General features: G+C 49.6%; 1 long non-coding RNA gene across 1 annotated transcript in view; it reads right to left on the bottom strand.

Annotated features, from left to right (window-relative positions):
• The window catches only part of LOC119308280, a 9,075-nt gene extending 3,043 nt beyond the window's left edge, over positions 1-6,032 (bottom strand). The window contains exons 1-3 of the long non-coding RNA XR_005150026.1: positions 5,735-6,032; positions 5,579-5,640; positions 5,370-5,476 (exon numbers count right to left, since the gene is read on the bottom strand). This is a non-coding gene — a long non-coding RNA (uncharacterized LOC119308280). The remainder of the gene's footprint in view (positions 1-5,369; positions 5,477-5,578; positions 5,641-5,734) is intronic.
• Between the last annotated feature and the right edge of the window lie 5,689 nt (positions 6,033-11,721).

Here is an 11,721-nt window from a genome sequence, read left to right as displayed (position 1 = left end):
GGCGAGGCGGCGACTGTGGCCGCGCGATTTACGGCGGCGAGGCCATGGCGGCGCTCGGTTGCGGTGGGGAAGGAGGGGAAGATGGATCTGGAGGGGAGAGGGAGAGGGAGAGGGAGAGGCGCGGGGGCCGAGGGCGAGCGTGGGGGCGAGTGGGAGGGGAGACCGAGGGGGCGCGGCGTCGGCGTCCTTATCCCCACGCCTCGTCGCCGGCGAGGTGGGTTCGGCTGGGACGCGCCCTGTTCCGACCCGCGTCGGGGGAACAGGGGAAGGGGACGCTGTGCGGGGGCTGGGCCGGCTGGGCCGGCCAGGCTGATTGCGGGCCAGGGGGTTGGGTGGTGGCCGTGCGGGTGGGTTGGGCTGCCTGGTCCAGGGGGCTCCCCCCTCCCTTTTGTTTTTTTTTTCTTCTGTAATCTCTTTCTTTTGTTTATTTCCCTTTCTGTTTTATTTAATTTTAGGGCATTTAGGCATTTTATAAAATGGTGTTTGCTTCACCATAATTACCAGTGCAATATTTGGCAACCCCCGAACATTTTCGCTTTGCCTTTTGAAAATTTAGGGCGTTTGTCACTAATTCATATTTTGAATTGCAATGATTTTGAACTACCACCTGATTAGCAACAGTAACACGGACGACATGGCATCATTAGAAGAGTTTTACTGTAGCCTAATCATCCGGGCGTTACACCCGCAGCAGCTGGGCGTTTTCGGCCGCCGTTTCCGGCCGCGGAGGCGCGGTTTAACGGCGGGTACACGCCCACCGAGCGCAAGGTGTTTGGCGTTTTGACTGTGTCGGTGATGGACTCGGATGAGGAGGAAGAGCTCGCCACGCTGCTGGAGGAGGAAGCCGCGGCCGACGTCCAAAAAGAAGAGCATCTGATGGTGCTCGCCGCCCTCGCCCAGCTGCTGGCGAGCAATGAAAAGCCGTGTCGAGGTGGCTCGGCGTCGGGGCGGGTGAAAGCAAAGAACCGGCATCGTCTGCACGGCTACTGCATGCTCTACTCCGACTACTTCGCCGATACTCCACTTCATGGCGAGAGAACATTTCGGCGCCGTTATCGGATGAGCCGAAAGCTCTTCCTCAGGATTGTGAATTCCATCCGGGAGTTCGACAACTACTTCAAGTGCAAGATGGATTGCACTGGCGCTCTTGGATTGACCTCCATCCAGAAGTGCACGACAGCGATGAGGATGCTTGCATATGGAGCTCCCAGTGATTCACTCGACGACTATGGGCGCATGGCCGAGTCCACCAGCATAGAGTGTTTCTACAAGTTCTGTCGGGCAGTGGTGGCAGTGTTTGGGCCACAATACTTGAGAACACCCAATGCAGAAGACACTGCTCGGATCCTAGCCCAGAATGCAGCAAGAGGATTTCCTGGGATACTTGAAAGCATCGACTGCATGCATTGGAAATGGAAGAACTGTCCATTTGGTTGGCAGGGGATGTACAAAGGCGCCAAAGGCGGTTGCAGTGTGGTGCTTGAGGCGGTAGCCACACAGGACCTCTGGATTTGGCACTCCTTCTTTGGTATGCCAGGAACTCACAATGACATCAACGTGCTGCAGTGCTCTTCTGTTTTTGCCAAGCTCGTTGAGGGCCATTCTCCTCCGGTGAACTTCGAGATCAATGGGCACCAATACAACAAGGGGTACTATCTAGCTGACGGCATCTATCCGAGATGGTCGACATTTGTGAAGACGATCTCAAACCCTGTGGCAGGAGGCAAGAACGCCTGGTTTGCGAAGGTTCAGGAGGCTTGCAGGAAGGATGTCGAGCGGGCATTTGGTGTGCTCCAATCTCGATTCGCTGTTGTTCGGTACCCGCTCAGACCTGATCGAAAGATCAAATGTGGGAGATCATGACTTGCTGTGTCATCTTGCACAACATGATCATCGAGAGCGAGCAAAAAGACCCAGTGTTTGACACTGAACCATACTACAGGCAGGGTCCTCTAGCCGAAGTTGATCACCAGCTACCGGCAACTTGGACTGCCTATCTCAGTATGCGTCAGGAGATCCGAGACCCACAGGTGCATCATCAACTGCAGAAAGATCTGATTGAGCACCTATGGAGGCTCAAGTGGGACGCCGCGTGATGAAATACGAGTTTTTATTTGTTGAACTATATAATTTGTATTGAACTATTTGTTGTTGTAGTATTTTGTTGAAGTATTTGATTTTTCTGTGATGAAATATGTGTGTGTTGATAATTGAACGCCGAAACCACGCCGAGTATGGGCCTATTCTCGCCCATATGGGCCGTTTATTCGCCGAAATTGGGCTACAAAGTGGGCCAATTTCGGCGCCTGGGGGAGAGCTGGGGGCGACGACTGGGCGCAAAACCGCCCCCAGCGCCGAGTGTATCGCCGGCTCGCCCCCAGACGGCGCTTTTAGACGCCCCCTGGGGGGCCAACGGCTGGAGATGCCCTAACACTTCAGGTTAGCACACGTATAATACTGGTTTTCACTTATGAAGTGTACACTACGTACATTATGTGTCTGTGTTGTGTGTTTGGGGCTGCTTCTTTCTAGGCGGCTCAATAGGAATAGGGTGTGTTTTATCACCATCAGCTAGGGGTCCACTACTTTATCCAAAACTGCTATTAAATTCACAAGAGGGAGCATTTCAATAACAAAAGAAATCTCGCAATGGTTTATAATATCATGCATATATGTATGATGCACCAACAGTTCCATTTTTTAGCTCTATTGCGTACCAAAAGTTGAATTGACAATGTTTAAACAAATATGAAGTACTCCCTCCGTCGGGAAATACTTGTCATCAAAATGAATAAAAGGGGATGTATCTAGATGTATATTAGTTCTAGATATATCCTTTTTATTCATTTTGATGACAAGTATTTTTGGACGATGATGATGGTAGTGGCGGCATGTCGTGACGTTGTCTCATGCAGATCGGTCATCAGCTGTCACTTGTGAGGACGGTGCAGGTGCGCCAGATCGTCCCAACATCAGGATTTGGGCGGTGCATGTGACCATCCTCCCTCGTCTAAGTATGCTTCTTGTTGTGCTGCTGGGATTGTGGAATGTGGAGGAGATAATTTAGGATGACTTCAGTTGGGTGGTGCTTCTCGAGCACCCGGTCTCGAGCTCCAGGGTGAAAATCCTAAGTCTGACCTTAGTTGGTTATACCTGGCAATGACGGTGTTTTTGCATCGTTACCTTGTTGAAGGCATTGCTTGGAGTTTGCTCGGACTTGATCTTCAAGGTGAAAACCCATGATCTGGCCTTTGGTAATGGATCTGGCGACGACGGCGATTATGGGTCGTTTCCTTCTTGAAGGCGTTGCTTTTGAAGAACCCTTCTCGTAGTCCTTATGTCGTCAAAGAAAAGGATGGTGTCGATGGTGGTTGTTCTATATCGTCGATCGCTGTTTTGATCATTTCAGGATTTTTCTTTTTCATTCTTCACCTAGGCAGGGCTTCGGTCTTATATGACTTTGCTCTTTACCAACGTGATTCTTGTGTGTGTGCCTAGTGTTGGCTGTGTGCACCTTAGTTATGCAGAGGCCGGGTGTGTGCTCATTGTGTTTGTATCACTCGATGCTATATTATGAGTAAATAAAAAGCACCCTTTATCGAAAAAAAGTATTTTTGGACGGAGGGAGTATAAAATTATCATGAAAGGGAATTGTTTTATTTTTCAAAACTAATAAAGTTGGATCTTCTTAAAGCACGTATTCACGAGTTAACTTCACTTGTTAGGGTAATTGCATTTTAAATCTCCACAAAAGGACAAAAACACTACTCTTTTGGAGATCATCTAAATAAGATGGACGGGCTCCACACGTCCCGTGCCATTTTATGTGTTTTAGATTTTACTTCAGAGAGCATTCATCAGTGTGTGTCCTAAATTTTACTCCAGAGACAGGCCACTCTGGAGTGGTAACTTTAGCATAATTGATGGTTGCTTTTCCTCCCGTGTTGACATGTATCTCCTTCCTCTACATGTGAATATACCAATAAAACAAGGAATTTTTAATATTACTATCTGACGGAGTTCACAGATTATTCAAACGTTTTGCAGCTATGGAGATCTGGCCGGACGGTCTTTTGTCCTACATCTGAATCGAGGATATACTCTCTGCTGTATATGCAGTGTAAATATTCAGATATGTATGCTGCCTCCTAACTTCTCTTTACATATTCTAAATGTAAGTAAAGTGGCGCCCTTTGATGTATTTTCATTTGTCAACTAATGCCTGGCCATAGTAGAGAAATGCGCACACGCAAGGTTCTAAATGTGTACTTGTATGGCCTTTAAATACTTGGATGATCATTTCACATAAATAAAGCCATATCGTCATTTTAACACCAGAAGCAATCAGTGTCCCATAACACAAATAGCTACTGCTTTTGCTGAGTAGCAAATTCATTATTTATGGGGTGAAGTCACTAAATTGAGCATTTGTTGCCCCATTGGACATGTCGGAATTCAAAAACATCCAAAAGGAGAAGATAACGTATCGGCCAAACTATCAAAATTAGAAATTCTCTGTCAGGCACAAAGAAATGCAGGAATGCATCAACCTAGACATCAATATTAAAAAAAGTTATACTTTTCCATGTACATTTTGCCTTTTGTGGAGGATCTGTGCCTATTATACTTTCCTATCTAGGACTTCGATATACAAAATATATACTACTGTGAAGTATAGACTGCGTGCGCACGCGTAGTTGCCGTATCCATCTTATTTTGCCGCTGATTAACATTTTTAAGTTGCATCCCATTGCAATGTGTTCATTTCGACAAAATTTTGGTCGGCACAAGTACCCAAGCTACACGCGTAGTTGTATATTGTTGTTTATTTGTTGGCACAAGTACCCAAGCTGAATTTCATGATGCATACTTGCAATCTTGGTCGGTTGTTGTGAGGAACTTTCGTCTATTTACGTTTTCGCTATAGATTTAGAATTTTCATCCACATCCTATTCTTTCTAATGGAAGGTGGATGTTCATTACATTTCTCCATTTCTGGTTTAGGCAAGACATGTGAGCTGAAAATAGTTTCACAAGTACACTATGTGCCTTCACATTTTTTTTTCCATTCTACTTAAGGTATGTGGTATTTTAAGCGTCTCAAATTTCAGTTTGGTTTGATTTAATGATTTATCACTGTCTGAAACACTGGAGTTGTACTACTTGCAAGGGAATTCCAGCTTCACTTGAAACTCTATCAGGTGAGTGTTGACACTTCCGAATAATGTTCATTCTAGCTATGATTGTTTATGTCAGTATACAGTTTGCTCTCACATTTTTTCCTAAAGTGCATGGGTGAGACAGGCAGCCGCTGCCGCTCGAGCCATGGCCGGTATATGACTGTAATAAGCAAATGCTTTGTTGCTTACCTTACGCCGAGGAGGGGTTGATTCTGTCTTCCTCACCGTCCGTGTCCACCACCTTGCCCATGCTCCCTCCATGGATAATGTTGTGTCCTGCCCCGCAAGGCCCAAATCTGAAGAGAAGAGGAGGAAGAAACAGGTCGTCAGTCAGTCAGCCTCTTCGATTCACGCAGGGGGCTCGGCGGAAATGCCGGCGCCGAGGAGGGATTCTTCACCTAATTGGCGCTTCGAGCCGTCGGTGCCCAGCGGCAAAGTAATCTGGTTCTCCGAGGGCCAACTGTTCACGCACACACTGGGATTGGTCAGAGGCGTGGGCGAGAAGGGGAGGTAGGAGGAGGTGAATGCAGATGCATGTAGAAAGAGGTGCTTACTGAGCGGGGCGATGTGGATGGAGTCAAATTTGGTGTTGGACAAGTAGGCGCAGGTGACGAGGAGGAAGCCGACGACGAGGCCGATACCGAAGTTGCACAGCTCGACGGTGCGGCTGAAGGCCTTGAGCAGCCTGACGGTGTCGTGGTTGAGGCGCCACTGCCATCCATGGCCGGCAGATCTCCCCTCATCTCCTTCCTCTGCCTCTGCTCCTCTCTGCCCCTTTCTCTGCTCTGTTTGACTGTTGGCGAGACACGTGTTGAGGGTGAGCAGAGTAGGTGTGCCACACGTATGTAGCTAGCTGAGTGAGAGAATACGTGTCCTCACGTGCTTATTACATCGCCGAAGCATGAATCAGTGGCATTGTATAGTAGACATAATGTAAATCACATGTTACCCTTCTCTGTATGAACCACTATATTGCAACTCAATTCTTCTACCAAACCTTAAAAAAAACACCTTATAAATTTATATGGCGTGGCGTGTGGCCACGCATTACACGTTATCCACCATCTATGCAATCTTCCTAATATAGTTGTGATCTTTCCAATATAGTCATCGATTACTACGACTAGTAAAACGCCCGTGCATTGCCACGGGCTTTTAATTTATTTATTTTGATTACACCCATAAATAGAATGCATATCAAATTTCACATGTATAGATATTTTCTGATTACGCATATAATGTGTATCATATTTCACATATATAGAAAAGATAGCCTACAACAATTGGAAAATAATTGAAATCCACTGCAATGTAACTTTTTTGATGATGTATACGTAGAAATAGTGGCAGAGCTACATCAGAATTCTTGGGGGCGGAACACAAAATGTGAAACTTTGAGACAGCAAAATACTAAAAAAATTCTCCTAGCTAAGACATGTATTTATTTTATTCTTCTTCACAAAATTGTTCAAGGCTGGGGCCCACATCACCCCTAGAGTACACTCTCCACCGGTGCGCAGAAAGCAATGATAAACATTATTATATGTTATAATTAAGATCTACATGATGCGCTTAAGATATTCCCGGTTAGAATTGTTGTCTTTAGGTTGACTTGCACGCTCAACTCATGACCATCATGGACAAGTACTATATAATTAGTACTCCCTCCGTTTCATAATGTAGTCCATATGGATTTTCTACAAAGTCAAACTTTATAAACTTTGACCAAGTTTATAGAGAAACTACAATACGAAATATATATAATATGAAAGTATGTCTTGTGATGTATCAAGCATATGTATTTGGTATTCTAGATGTATATAATTTTCTCTACAAACTTGGTCAGAGTTCATAAAGTTTGACTTTTAGAAAAAATTATAGGCGCTACATTGTGGAACGGAGGGAGTATGAAGATTTATCCAAGTTAACATATACCTATAGATTTCCCATGCACATCTGCAATTTACTTTTCGTATCAATAAATCACTCAACATCTATTTCTTTCTCCAACAACTCAACTCTCTCCGCAACCCCGGTCCATGGTTTCCACCTCAATTAGTGATAGATCCGGCTCCCAATCCCCTCTTCAACCACGATCAACACCACCTTTGAATTTCAAACACGTAACGAGGTGATCAGAGGTGTTAGCGCTAATCCCCTCCCAAGGCCCTCCCGCTGCGTCCCCGGGAGGCAACCCTAGCGCCGCCGTCCCCGCCTCCTCGCCCCGCGCCCCATCCCTCGCCCCCGCCGGTGGCGTCGCCGGCCAAAGGCTGTGGCGCAGGCGGCGGCGGGGTGTCTTCCTCCCACGTGCAGGTGACAGGCGGCGCGGGGCGCCCTCCCCTAATCGGTAGCGCCGGGCGCCGATCGGCCGCTGCTCCGTTTTCCTCCCTCCTCCTAGTGTCCTGGTGGACTGCTGGCGCTCCCTCCTCCCCCTCCTCCTTGGCTTGTGGGGGCTGGAGGCCCCGGGGCGTGCTGGCGGCGGATCTGGCACCCCCTTCCCAGATCCGGCTGGTGGTGGTGGTTGGCGGCGTCAGGGGTGGCCGGTGGCCCTTCCAAGGTGGTGGCGCTGCAACTGGTCCTCGTTTTGCTCTGGTGGAGTGGCGGGGCATCGGCTGCTCCTGGCCAGGGCATGGAGATGCAGGTGATGTGGTGGTGGTTGACGCTCTTGGCAGCCTTCTTCGGCGGCGGGGTGCGGTCGATCCGGCAGCCCTTGCCGGCGGACGGGTGGCTGCCTCTTCCTCGTAGGTTCTGGTCGGAGGCCATGGTAGGGCGTCAGGGGTGATGCAGGGGAGGCTGCTGGAGGGACGGGTAGACCGACTACCTGTCACTGGCGTAGGGATGCGCCGGTCCGGACGAGCTCCGCTCCCCCGTCCCCTTTACTTGGCCTAGTGCCTCCTTGCCGCTAACAGTTGTTCGGGGCGGGTCAGTCACCGGCGGTTCCGATGGTGCTAGGGGTTTGCCGGTCTGCTCAAAGCTCGTGCCTTTGATGGTCTCCAGAGTGTCTAGATGCAAGGCGGCGGCCTTGGTGGCGGGAGCTGCTGGCTCGTGGGCGGAGCTCGTGGCTCGGGCACTGAAGGGCTTGCTGTCATGGCCGCGTGGGAGGCATGGGGGTGGGTCTTCGACGATCTCGGTGGTGGTGCGGCCGGCGCTCTCCTGTAGGGCCGTACCTTGGACGGAGGCTGAGGATGGTGGCCGGGGTGAAAACCTCGTCTGGCTCGGAGCCAGACCGATGGCGGCGGCGTCCATGCGTCGTTCCCTTCTTGAAGGCTCCATCGCGGTGACCCTGCGTCCTTCGTGTTACTCCGGGTGAAAACCTAGATTCCTGGATCGGGCAGTGGCGGCTCTTCGGTGCCGTTTCTTTCTTGGAAGCACCGCTTTGGAGTCCCTGGTTCATCGAGTTACGGCTTCGTCTCCTCGCGGTGACTCGTTCACGGTGGAGAGCTCTTTGAACCCTTAGCTATGCTCTTCTGCCTACTTGTTGTTTGCTTTGTGGTGTTTAGAGTAGCGTTGCTGTTCATCAGCTCCCTTGTATCTGCCTTGTGTGTGTGTGTGGTGTCGGGTGGTTTGCATCATGTATGTCGATCGTTGCTTTATATATAAAACGGGGCGAAAGCCTTTGTCGGTAAACACGTAACGATGTAATTATGCTACATTTCACAACAAAGCTCTCTATCTATCCTCTCTCATTGTAATATGTCACTCTCACTCTCTCCCTCTCCCTCCCCCTCGCTCAGGACCATCAATCACTTGATTTTGAATAAAAAAGGAACCGTATAAATAGCATGGAATCATGCTAAATATTGCAGTGAAATAATAAATATAGTACTTGTGAAAGGGCGTGAAAAAACTTTGCAACATCACTGTTAGGAAAAACACTTCTTCTTCGGTACAACCCCCTAAACACAACAACGGCTGAGATTGCTCCGTACCCCTTTATTAAAAAGGGTAGGATCATCCCAGCACATAAAAAGCCGCCGCCCGCGCGACGGGGCTGTACCCGCGCGACGGGGGCTCTACGCCGACTACCCCGTACACGTGTCTGTCGGCGTACGTACGACGTCGACCAAAGAAAAAAATGGCATGACACGCGTCCGTCCGCGTACGTACGACGACGACCGAAGAAAAAAAACAACGTGACCTGTCAAGTGAAGTACTCGTGGCGACGTGTCGTCGGCTGGACGGCAAAAAAAATAAGACGACGTGACGTGTGGGGACAGGCGGTTGCGTGCCGTCTAAGCGTCGGTCAAGGGCGGTTCCCGACGCGGCGGCCGGCCCGATGCACCATTAATGCCGGCGTTACGCCGGGTGTCGGTCACCTACCGGACGACCTCCCCCACCCACCGACGCCTGCCTTTGAAACACCGCTCGTCGCCCCGTCTGCCTCCCCCCACTCCACTAGACGCGCCTCAACCCGCTCACCCCACCCACCGACGCGCTCCACCGGCGACGAGCTCCCATTCTTGGCGGCCTCCATGGCGTCCGACGGCGACGGCGGCGGTAGCTCGTGGCCGACGAGCCTGGGCACGCCGGAGGCAGACGAGATCATCCGTCTCGGGCTGATGGTGCCGCCGGGCTGCCGTCTACCTCGCGTGTTCCACATCACCGCCGACGGGTACCCGACGAGGGGGCCCGGCGCGACGCCGGACGAGCTCCGCGAGCACGAGGGCGGCCGGTGGAACATCGTCGGCCAAACGAGATTTTGGAAGGGCAAGAACTTCTGGTCCGTCGTCGCGCAGGCTCGTCGGGAGTTGCGGTTCGGCAGGTCGTCGTCGGGCCCGGGCGGCTCGTCGTCTTCCGCGCGCGGCTCGTCTTCCGCCCCGCGCCGGTCCCGCCGTCCCCCTCCGGCGGCCGCGCCGTCTCCGAGCTCATCCCGCCGTCCGGTTCCCGGCATCGCCCGGCCTGCCTTCCCTCCCATCGTCGAGATCCCGCCGGAGCAGTTCGCACTGCGCGAGGACGGTGACCCCGACGACTGCCCCGGCTATCTCATCGCACTGCGGGCGTCGCAGGCAGAAGCGGTGGCCGCGGCGGCGGCGGAGGCGAGAGAGGCCGCCGAGCTGCAGGCCATACTCGACGCGACGGCGGCTATGGCGGCAGCAGCAGAGGCCGCCGAGCTGCAGGCAGCACTCGACGCGGCGGTGGCCATCGAAGCGGTGCAGCCGCAGGTGGCTCAGGAGGAGGACGACGGCGGCAACTGGGACAACGGCATCAAGAGGAGCGACGATGGCGACGGTGACGACGACGGTGACGTCGGAGCAGGCGAGATCGTGGACCTCGCCGCCTCCGACGACGACGAGTAGATTAGGTTTAGATTAGGTCGTTATGTTTAATTATGTCCTATTTAATTAAGTTTTTTTATGTTTTAATGTAAAATGAACCGTCGTTATGTTAAATGAAGTATTGTTTATCGTTATGTTGGAGTGATGAAAATTAGTATGAAATATTATGGAAAAAAAGTGAATCAATTTATAAAAGAAAAGTGACCCAAATAAATTAAAATTAAATAGTTTACCGGTATAATTGAAAGATTATATAAAAAAAGGATGAAGAGAGGAAAAAAGGGGAAAGAAAAAAAAACGAAATTAGAAGAAGGCATTTGTAAAAAAATTTAAAAAATGAGTATGAAATAATTTTAAATTAAAAAAAATATTTTAGGACTGTCGAAGCCAAAAACCGTACAAAATGGAAAGAGAGCAAAAATGCACATAAAAAATTAGTATGAAATATTATAGACAAAAAGTGAATCATTTTATAAAAGAAAAGTGACCCGAAAGGAATTAAAATTAAATAGTTTACCAGTATAATTGAAAAGATAGTAAAAATTATATAAAAAAAGATGAAGAGAGGAAAAAAGGAAAAAGAAAAAAAAATTAGAATAAGGAATTTGTAAAAAAAAGAGTAAAAAATAAGTATGAAATAATTTTAAATTAAAAACAGTGTTTTCGGACTGTCGAAGCCAAAAACCGTACAAAATGCAAACAGACCAAAAATGCACATAAAATTGGCACACATGATTCTCATGTAGATACAATTCGATAAAAAAATTGGGCATGTTTGTAAGTTACAGAAAGAAAGGTGTTCGGTACATACCATTTCGCACCGAAACCATCGCCTTGCACAGCAAGTGCCAGTTTGGTTTGCCGGAATGCACCCAAATTTTGGCAGCGTGTGTGGGGACCTGCCCGGTGACCCGCCCGGTGCCAGAATGCACCCAACTTTTACTGTTTGTAAGTTACAGAAAGTTGGGTGCATTCCGGCAAACCAAACTGGCACTTGCTGTGCAACGCGGTGGTTTCGGTATGGGTGGAGGGGACCCTCGGCCGTACGTCTCTCCGTCGCATCCGCCAAAGTCGCTCATCTTTTTTGCATGGGCCACAGTGACCATGCAGGGCACGCACGCCAAAATTTGTCGCGTTCCGACGCTGTACGGATTTTCTATGATTTTCCGCACAGAAAAACCCCTAAAGCACTGCACGGACATGACGCAACGTGCGTTCGTACTCCGATTTCGTTCATCTCTGGCGTGCGGTCACCAGGCGGGTCC

The sequence above is a fragment of the Triticum dicoccoides genome, chromosome 1B (genome assembly GCF_002162155.2).
Source record: "Triticum dicoccoides isolate Atlit2015 ecotype Zavitan chromosome 1B, WEW_v2.0, whole genome shotgun sequence".
Taxonomy (NCBI): domain Eukaryota; kingdom Viridiplantae; phylum Streptophyta; class Magnoliopsida; order Poales; family Poaceae; genus Triticum; species Triticum dicoccoides.
Note: the sequence above shows the minus strand (reverse complement) of the source record. Positions and strands in the feature narration are given on the sequence as shown.